The following is a 10,048-nucleotide window of genomic DNA, read 5'->3' as shown; positions in this document are numbered from 1 at the left end:
ATTGCCAGTCCCCCTCTGGCTGGGTTGGTCCCTCCCTGCTACGTGCAGATCCGCGGGTTCTGTGCTGCGTTGCGATCTTGTTTCGCTGCCCTGCGGCCCCGTTCCTTGCTTGCTCGCGCCGTTATCAGTTCGTAGTTAAAAGCTTCCGCTGTGGTTTTCCGGTTTGGCTGGCCGCAGGTGGCTCGTTAATTAGCGGCGCTTTCGGTTCCTCTTTTCCCCGCTAGCTACCGCCGGTGGATTCCGCGTGGTCTGGTTGCGAGCTTCCCTGCAGCCCCGTGCTTCCCTGAAGCCTCGTGCTGACCGAACCTGACATGCCGCCCCCCTGAAGACAAGTCCCCCTCTTAATTGGGCTACTAGGGTGTTGCCCCCCCATCTGCCATAACGGTGTGCCTTTCCTTGGCTAAGTCACTTATAGGATGGGTCCCCGAAGGTTCTCCTTCCCCTCCTTCCCTTCCTTCGCCGCTGCGCACGTCGAGCAGCTGGCCACGTACTCCCTCGTATCCCTCCGGAGAGACGGCCACCAGAACTGTTCACGCAGGAGGTGGAAAGTCCTAACAAACCCACAGTGTCCCGTAGTGTCCTCGGTGTGTCCTCTCCGGAGCACATCCACCCGGCAAGCTTCTGGAACGTAGAGCCTCCCCTTGTGCTCCCAGCAGGTCCCTTGTTTCGTCAGGGAGTCCTTGTTGTTTACTAACCAGGGGTCTCCCTCGCTCGCCTCTGCACAGCGCCGCCTCAGCTCCGGCTCGGCTCCCCTCCCCTGCTTCTCCCTTGGGGGTTGGGCTCCGCCTTTCGCCTCCAGCTGGGTCGTCCTTGTTGGGTCCCTGGATTCGAGCGGCGGCTCCCTCAGTGTCCTACAACCTTCCAGGTTCCCCTGGCCGCGGCCAGGTCCCGGTCTATCACCGGTTGCTTCACTCACGCTTGGCGCGGACCAGTCGGCTCCTGGCGCCGCTCCTGCCCCCGCTCTTGATGCCAGTGTGATCGCCACCTGCTTTGCCACGGGGCCCTCGGGTCCCGCTGCCACTGTCTCTGCTGTAGCCGACCCCTGCGTTGCTGCGGGGCCCTTCGTCGTCGATGCCACCGCCACCTCGGCGGTCTCTGACCCCTCTCGGTTGTTGGTCGCCCTCGGCGCCGTCCTCGTATTCGCCTGACGGGCGGTTGGTCGCCCGGGCCCCGCTGCTGTCGCTGCTGCGGCTTGCCGGCCCTCGGCTCTCCGTCGCGCAGTCGCCACCTCGCCTAGCTCCGTGGGGTCCTCAGCTCCCGCGCCGCCTCCGCGGCTCGACCTGGCTTCCCCGGTGGTGCCGTCGAATCGCACCGTCTCTGCTGCCACGCTCTCTCGTGCGCTTGCCGCCTCGGCTCCTCTGCCGGTCTCCCTCGGCGCCGCCCTCTCCGCGTGTGCAGTTGGTTTCCCGGGCTCTATTGCCGCCGCTGCCGCAGCTCGCCGGCCCTCGGCTTGCCGTCGCCCAGCCGCCACCTCGCCGGGTTCTGTGGGGCCCCCTGTTCTCGTGCCACGTCCGCAGCTCGACCCCGTCTGCTCGGTGGTGCCGCCGAACCGCGCCGTCTTGGCCACCCAATCGATGTGCGGGTTCTGGCGCGTAAGCCATGCCAGCCCCAGCACTAGTGCATGGCTGGCCCCCGGGGCAACTACTAAGCCTAGCTCCTCCCGGCTTGTCCCCACTGTCAAACCGACCGGCTCAGTGCGATACTGCGCCGGTTCCCCCCCTGCCGTCGATCCATCCAACTGGCTGAGTGCGAGGGGCTTCCTGAGTCTCCTCACGCTGAGCCCCAGCGCGGATGCCAGTACCGGGTGGATCAGGCAGTGGGTGCATCCCGAATCCAGCAAGGCATCGACTTTCGCCTCTGCTTCTGATCTCACCCCCTTGAGGTGGACCCTGATCCTCATGGGCGAGTAGCTTCTTCTGTCCCGCCCTTCCTCATGCTGCCACTCCGTTGGCTGCTCTGGGGTGCGCCTCAGCGTCGCCGGCCATCGCCTCCCGCTGGCTCGCTCTCCCCTCCTCGCAGAGCCGGGCTTCCTCGTGAGCCAGCCGGCTCCGCTGCACACCGCTCCACTAGCTGCTGTCTCCTCCCAGGATCGGTCGGGGTCCCTTATAGCCGGGAATCGCCGGCCCCCGTCCTTTGTGCAGCTCGCCAAGACCCCCTGCCTCGAGGGGCACTGCACCATCCGATGCCCCTTGCCTCCACACCGGTAGCAGGTCCCTGCAGTCTGCCGGGCGTTTCCAACCTCGATCCTCTGCCGTCGGTTCCTGCGCCTCGCCTCCGGTGCCGCCTCACTTTGGTCCGCTGTGGCTGGTATCGGGGCTCGCGCCTCTCGCTTCCCTGGGTCTCCGGCATCCCCCGCCGTCTCCACCAGCCAGCTCCACTTCACTAGAGCCTCCAGGTCGTCCCTACTGGGTGCTCCCCCCGGGATCTCTGAGTGGAGCCTGTCCTGCACAGGGAGATAGGTTAGTGGCTTGGGGCGCCCCGAGAGCTCGCTCCTTGAGCTCCTGAATCGGGGCGCTTCTGCTGGCCGCCGACCCCCCTTCGCGCCCCCCGTCAGGCTGACCACTTCTGCTAGCCTGGTCTCCACGCCGCCCTCTGCGGCTGCCCCAGCCGGGGCCCTGGGTCCGCCACTCCATGCCTCCCGCATGCCCGGTACAGCTGTCTGCTGCTGGAGGTCGCCCTCCAGCCCGTCCAGCCTCTCCTCCGGCTCCTGGCTCCCGGACCCTGCGCCGCTGCTCCCGGGAACCGCACGTCCCGTCAAGCCCTCTGGCTCCGTCCCGCTGCTGAGCGCCCGCTTGGCGCCCCGCGAACTGGCCGTGGTTGTGGGTCCCCTCTTCCTCACACTAGGGACTGGAGTCATCTGCGCAACCTCTGGTCTAGGCTCCGTGCAGTTTCTTGAGGTCATATCCTCACTGCTGCCGTTATCGCCCGATTCCTTCTTCGCCTGCGACTCTGCCCCTGGGGCCTTGCCCCGCCGGAAGATGGTCTGCAACATCACTTGGACAGCATCCATCCGCTGCTCGATCTTGGCCTCCAGTCGGGTGAATCGTTCCTCAAGCTCTCGGGCCTCGGGTTCCGAGTCACTACTCGTCGCGACCCCCCATGCTGGCGACCCGTTGGGGCTCCTGCCCCCGCCGAACGACCACCCGTCCTCTGGCGCCCTCTTGGCTGTGTCCGTGCGCCATTCGCCCCGGACTGGTCCTGCCATCACGCCTTCGGATCTGGGCTCCTGGTAGCCCAGCTGGCACGCGGTTTTCCCATCGCTTGCCATCTCCTGGTGCCGTTAATCAATTCCTCTCCGGTCTTGGCTGCAGGGAAAGAAAGGTGAGCGCCCCTCGGTGTGTACCGGGTAGCACTCAATGTGAGTCCTGGCTTTATGTGAGATTTGCCCCGTTCGACAGAGAAACTCTCGTGACACGTGTGGTTCACAAAGAAGGTTTACTCATGCGTAACGTAGTAGTCACAAGCAAAGCCAGGACTGGCTTGGTACAATTGCATCACTTGTTATATTCCCCCCTTCCCGCGCTTTTTCCCGCCTCGTGATCGCGTTGCAGCTGTGGGCTATTAGGCCCCCCAATGTCCCCCCTGATCGTTCATGATGGCAGGGTCGGTCAGAGTCCATTGTCCTTGATTGCCAGTCCCCCTCCGGCTGGGTTGGTCCCTCCCTGCTACGTGCAGACCCGCGGGTTCTGTGCTGCGTTGCGATCTTGTTTCGCTGCCCTGCGGCCCCGTTCCTTGCTTGCTCGCGCCGTTATCAGTTCGTAGTTAAAAGCTTCCGCTGTGGTTTTCCTGTTTAGCTGGCCGCAGGTGGCTCGTTAATTAGCGGCGCTTTCGGTTCCTCTTTTCCCCGCTAGCTACCGCCGGTGGATTCCGCGTGGTCTGGTTGCGAGCTTCCCTGCAGCCCCGTGCTTCCCTGAAGCCTCGTGCTGACCGAACCTGACAATATGTGCCACCCTAGAGGGATTCAAAACTGTCCGCTCTGCTGCATTTGCGCCAGCTATAGCTTCCAAATACTCTTCAAGGGTAGCTCCATGTAGAGTGCATTGCAGTAGTCTAAACAGCAGGTGACCAGGGCATTAGTGAGGGTGTGGAGGACCTTCTGATCCAGGAAAGGGTGTAACTGATGCACAACACGAAGTTGCGCAAAAGCCCTCCTAGCCATGACTGCCACCTGCTCTTTGAATGGGAGTCGTGTGTCTAAGAGGACCCCCAGGTTACACACCGGGTCTGTCTGGAGTACTGCAACCCCACCCAGAACCAAGGATGATAAGCTCCTAGATCTTGAGGTTCCCCATACTCACAGCCACTCTGTCTTACCAGGGTTCAGTTGAAGCCTGTTGTCCCCCATCCAGGCCCCTACAGCCTCCAGGCACCACGAAAGGGTGGTCACTCAAGTCACCCGGAATGGAGATGTATAACTGGGTATCATCTGCATATTGATGATACTTCATCCCATGGTGTCGGATGATCTCACCCAATGGTTTCATGTAGATGTTAAATAGAAGTGACATGAGCACTGAACCCTGAGGCACGCCACAAAGTAGGGGTCACAGGCTGGACCTCTTATCTCATCCAATCCTTGGAGGAAAGAGCTGAACTAGCACAAAACTGTGCCACCCAGCCCCAACTCTTGCAGCCGACCCAAAAGGATACCATGGTTGATGGTATTGTTACACATGCTGCTCCCAGGTTTGGCTTCTGGTCACTCACTCACACACTCATAGCCTGTTGAGGCACGCGGATCTTGTCAGCCCCCCTTGCTTTCTACCTGGGTTTTCCAGATAGGTGTGGCTGGAGCAGACAGACACACAGCCCTGGTCAACAGCGGGGAAATAATTGGGGATACACACAAATCACTTCCAGCCGAACACTGAGGCACAAGAGGTTCTTTGTAATAGAAGAGACCCAGTGAATTTAAAGTAACAGCAAAACTTTACTGGTTGCAAGGTACATTTGCTCTTTCTTATACACACACACACACGCTCATCCACACTTACCCACGTCCTTCCCAACTAGGCTGTCAGGCACTAGCTAGAGGGACGGAAGCTGCCAAGTCTGGATCCAAAGGTGACTCAGACAACTCAGAGGACTCAGCGTGGGCGGGCTTTGGGACCCCTTTTATCCCCAAAAGTCCTTGCTGGGTTGATTTACAAGTGGATGGGATTGGGGTGGGGGTTTCCATGTGCTCAGGCCCAACTTCTTTTGTCTGGTTCAGGTCACATTTTTTTTCCCTTAATGACTTGCTTCCTTCTTATCTACCTCCCTGAAGGGATCCCATAGATAAGTTTCCTGGCTTTTGTCCTCTCTGCTTACGTGCCTGATTCAGCTTTAGGTTATGGCAGCTTCAGCCTCGTCTCACAGTATTAAAAGCCGCAGAGAGGTCAAGAAGAGTGAGGATAGACGCACAACCCCCACTCCGCTCCGCTCTTGCCAGAGATCATTTAAAAGTGCAACAAATGCTGTTTCTGTCCCATAATCAGGCCTGAAACCTGACTGAAAGAGGTCCAGATAATCCATTTCCTCCAGGGTCCTCTGAAGCTGTCATATAACCACCCTTTTCACAACCTTACCTAAAAAGGGAAGGTGGGAAACTGGACAAAAATTGTCCAAAAGGGTGGGATCTAGCAATGGCTTCTTGAGGAGGGGGATAGACCAGGGCCTCTTTAAAAGGCATCGGGAACACTCCTTCCTGCAAGGATGATTTGACAACTGCTAGTACTCACCGCAATGTCATCTCCCTGGTGGCTTTAACCAACCAGGAGGGACAAGGATCTAATGCACAGGTGGCCGTACTAGCAGCCCCAAGGACCCTGTCCACTTCCTCAGGGCCAACAGGATCAAACCGTTTCCAGATAGCCAGGTAAGTCTGCTCCCTGGGCATTTCCACTGGACCTGCATCACACTTAGCCTCCAACTGGGAGTGGATCTGAGCAATTTTATCCATCAGGTGTTCAGCAAATTCCCCTGCGTGGCCTTGTAGATGGTCCTCCGAGCTCTCCTTACCCAGGAGGGACCGGATGACCCAGAACAGGGCTGCTGGGCAACACTCTGCAGAGTGCAATAAGAGCAGAGAAACAATGGCATTTCACCACTATTACCACCATGAGGTAGACTTTAATAGTGGCTCTAACCTGTGTTCAGTCAGACTCATCCTTAGTTTTCCACCAGCAGCGCTCTAGGTGTCTCTTGGCCCTTTTCAGCACCCTTAACTCCTCCGTAAACCACGGGGAGTGCTGGGGGTGATGGACCAAGAGAGGACACGCAGGCATTATCCTGTCTTAGGCCCTGGCCTCCTTATTCCAGGCCTTCACTGGACTGTGAAGCAAGGCCTCAGGAACAACCCCCAGCTCCCTTTGGAACCCTTGAGGGTTCATCAGTCACCAGGGGTAGACTGTTCGAATAGGTCCCACCTCCCTGCAGAGGGGGGCAGCATAGGAGAATCTCAAGGCCACCAGGGAGTAGTCTGACCATGACAAAGGGGACAATACCAAATACCCCACCAGATCATGTGGCCACTGCTCCTACAAGAAAACCATGTTTGGAGTGTGACCACTGTCCTGGGTTGAGCCATGGATAACCTGGGAGAGGCCCATGGCTGCCATAGTAGCCATGAACTCCCAAGCTGCCTCCACGGCCAATCCCACAGATGGCAGATTAAAGTCCCCCAAGATCATAAGCCTGGGGAACTCCACTGCCAACCCCAAGATGGCCTCCAGCAGCTCAAGCAGGGAGGTTGCTATGTAGCAGGGAGGCTGGTACGGAAGCAAAACTCCCAACTGATCTCACAAGCCCATCTTCAGGAACAGGGTGTCACATCCAGCAACGTGTGGAGCAGAGCCCTTGAAGGCCAGCAGAGATTCCCAGATGACAACTGCCACACCCTCTCCCCTACCCTGGGGTCTCGGCTGGTGCCAAACCTTAAACTTGGCTGGACACATTTCTGAAAGGGCAACACCTCCTTCTGGTGACAGCCAGGTCTCGGTAATGCATGCCAGGTCAGCCTCCCCAATAAGGTCATTGTTTCTGTTGATCTGCATGTCGACACTTAATTTAAAATTTGCAGGACTGATACCAAAGAATGAGAACACTAAGGGAGATGCCAGGACATTAATAAATCTTGAAAAAGATTTATTAAGAAATTGCCTCTAATACTTACAGCATCAGAAGGACCCCAAAACAGCCGGGTGAGCCCTAATGGCCCAGGGAAGGTTACGTTCTGGAACCTGACTCACAGGGAAGCTGGGTAAATCTTATAGGCCCTTCTCCCTACTCTCCCACCCCTTAGAATTCTCACCTTTTGTTCTAGGACAATTAGCAAGGAGAAATTAACATTTGTATTTATATTCATTGAAAAGGAAAAGATTACAAGAGAGTAAGCAATCACACAATGGGGAATAGCCACTGAAAGGAATGCCTTGGCACCACCTACAGTATTTGGTTAGTGTGCTGGTGGCTGCAATCCCACACTATAGCCTTTAGGATGAAACTGAATGAGGCCCTTGCCAATTTCAGATAGCAGCACAAGCCAGCCAAGGATGCTAATTAACTTGTGGCTAGCACTTTTTAGAGAAGGCTGCCCTACAAAGAAAAGCAGTTCAGGAAGAGATAGCTAGTTTAAGAAGCCAGACACAGGACAGTCATGAATAAGGGGTGGGGGGCTTATTATTTGCCGATCTGGCATTCATCAGCAGCAGCTGAAAGCCTGGGCCCCTGTAGGTCCACTGACCAGGATCTGGGTCTGAGCAGAAGGCTGGAACATGTCATCGGTATTATGCGTCGGGGGCTCCTTTCCCTGAAATGGACTGCGCTCCAGCTCCTGTCATAACATCCCATGCCCGTCACCACTATAATACCCTTACCCGCCCTGCTATGCCCAAGGTGCTCTTCCACTCACATCCTGGCCTCCGGTCTAGGGGGCTCAGCATCCCATCAGCTATTCCGAATACTGAGCCATTCAGCCCAAGGGGGGAATGGGCCCCCATGGCACTTCAGCTACTAGCTCTCAGCACCAACAGGGGCTTAGTCCCCCCAACTTCCACTTCCCTTACAACATCCCCTCTCAGCCGGCCTCTCTCACTAGTTGGTGAGAAGAGGGGTGACATCCACTCCCACCCCCCTCCCAGCCAGGAAGAGGGTAGCACATCCACACAACAATCACATGGAGCATGAGGCATCAAGCTGCAGCACGATGGGGTAGGACAGCTCGGAAGCAGGCAGTGCCCCATTGCTTACATCTTGGTGGTACAGGCTGGCCAGAGGAAGTCTGACGCTATAGGCCAACCATCAGGTTCAGAAATCAGCAGTGGCAGGCAGGTCACGGATGATCTTGGGGAAATCCTCACGGCCGTCAGCATGGGGGTGGATAGGCCAGGTCTGGGTAGAAAGATGAGAGCTGTGGGAGGGGATAGAAGAAGGAGAGCCAGACCTGACTTTTCAGTACAGGTCTTTGGACAGGGCCTTTCACTTCTGCTGTTGTGTGGTCAAGACCCTGGTCCACCAGGAGCTGGATTTCAACAAGGAGGCCCTTGCTGCTGTTATCCAGCCACAGCACTTCCTTGAGATAGACACGTATTTTGTTTTTTCTGGTCTTACCAGGCCTTTGAGGTGGCTTGCCACCATCTGTCACTTGAGAAACCAGAGCTGTTTAAAGACCTCTCAGTTCACTCAGTGATTACAGGTAAAGTGCATATTGTGTATGTAAGCTTTTGGTCCCACGTGATTCCACTCCCAGATGCAGCATTCTGGTTGCGTCACTATGCCACCCTCCTTGATGGTCCAGAGGTGTGCAATGATGCGGTGCTCCCGTCTGCTGGTGGGCTGCCCCATCTGCCCAAGTACTTTTACCTGGGAGCAGACAAGGGGATCACACAATATAGTGGTCAGCCGCTTGCTATTTTTCATGCAGCAGTTATGACCACAGGCACCGTTAACTGCACAATGCTGTTGAATGCCCAGTGTAGTGCACAAGGCCATGTGGCCTCAACTTGTGCTGATGACATCCCCTGCAACCTCTGCCAAGAGGCGGGCCATGCCCAAGCATGGTGTCCCTACTCCTATTTCAACAGACGCTCCCCTTCGAGGTACAAAATTGCTGGGCCAAGCCTGAGTGACAAAGGGCAAGAAGGGCAGAGTGTGTTTCCCCCATCATGAAACTCAGGAAGAAGAGGCTGGAGTGGAGCCTGAGGTATCTTCACTGTGATCATGGGACGAGGGTGGTCAGTAATCCCTAGCAGCTACCAGCCTGCTGCCCCTACTAGGGACCACAATCAACTGAAGCTGCTGGAAGAACCGAACAGGTCACAGGATATAAGTTGGCTCCTCTGGGAAAGGCAAGGGTCCTGGGAAGGTTCTTGGGAAAAGCATGAAGTGAGGGCTGGAGATAGCAGCTGTTTCTGGAGAGGGTCCCCCCCCCCCAAGAAGTGAGAATCCTTACTCCGCTCTGAATCCTAATATGACAGAGATCGCTCTTCAGAAGAGGGGCTGTTCATGATGCAGAATCTGTTCCAGTTCAGCTCCCAGTCCAAGACCCCACTGTCCAGGGCATTGGCTCCACCTGGCCACTTTCACAAGCAGAAAAAGTAGACCCTGGAGAAATGTCTTGCATTCCTGACAGCTCTTGCTCCATCTCCCAGGGGAGCAAGGATTCCTTTCTTTTCTTCCCCAGGTGAGTAGCCCCTGGAGTTCTGGATTCAGGACCCCTGGTCTCCTGATGAGAATTTTGCCTTCTCCATTTTTTTCCAGTATGAGCCGGTCTCACTCGAGTTGCAACCCCTCACCATGAGTCAGCTTTTGCTGATGAGATGAAACAGTCTGCTCTGCAGCAGGGGACTCTTCTCCTGCATCGGAGCGGTGTGGAGCATAAACAGCATACCTCTGTCTACGAGCTTCTGTTCCCTCTATTGACCATCATGAGGGTGGGACAGAGGGTTTTTCCTTCCCTTCCCTCAGCTTTCCGGGTGTGTAAATATTTTAGGAAAGGCACAACTGAGAAGAGCAAGACAATGAAACAAAACAAATGCATTTTGCTCAATTACGTAATAGGTGATGCAGT

The sequence above is a fragment of the Python bivittatus genome, unplaced genomic scaffold, assembly GCF_059951505.1.
Source record: "Python bivittatus isolate LINGU-HERP-01145 unplaced genomic scaffold, Pbiv_v1 ctg000040_np1212, whole genome shotgun sequence".
Lineage (NCBI taxonomy): Eukaryota > Metazoa > Chordata > Lepidosauria > Squamata > Pythonidae > Python > Python bivittatus.
Note: the sequence above shows the minus strand (reverse complement) of the source record.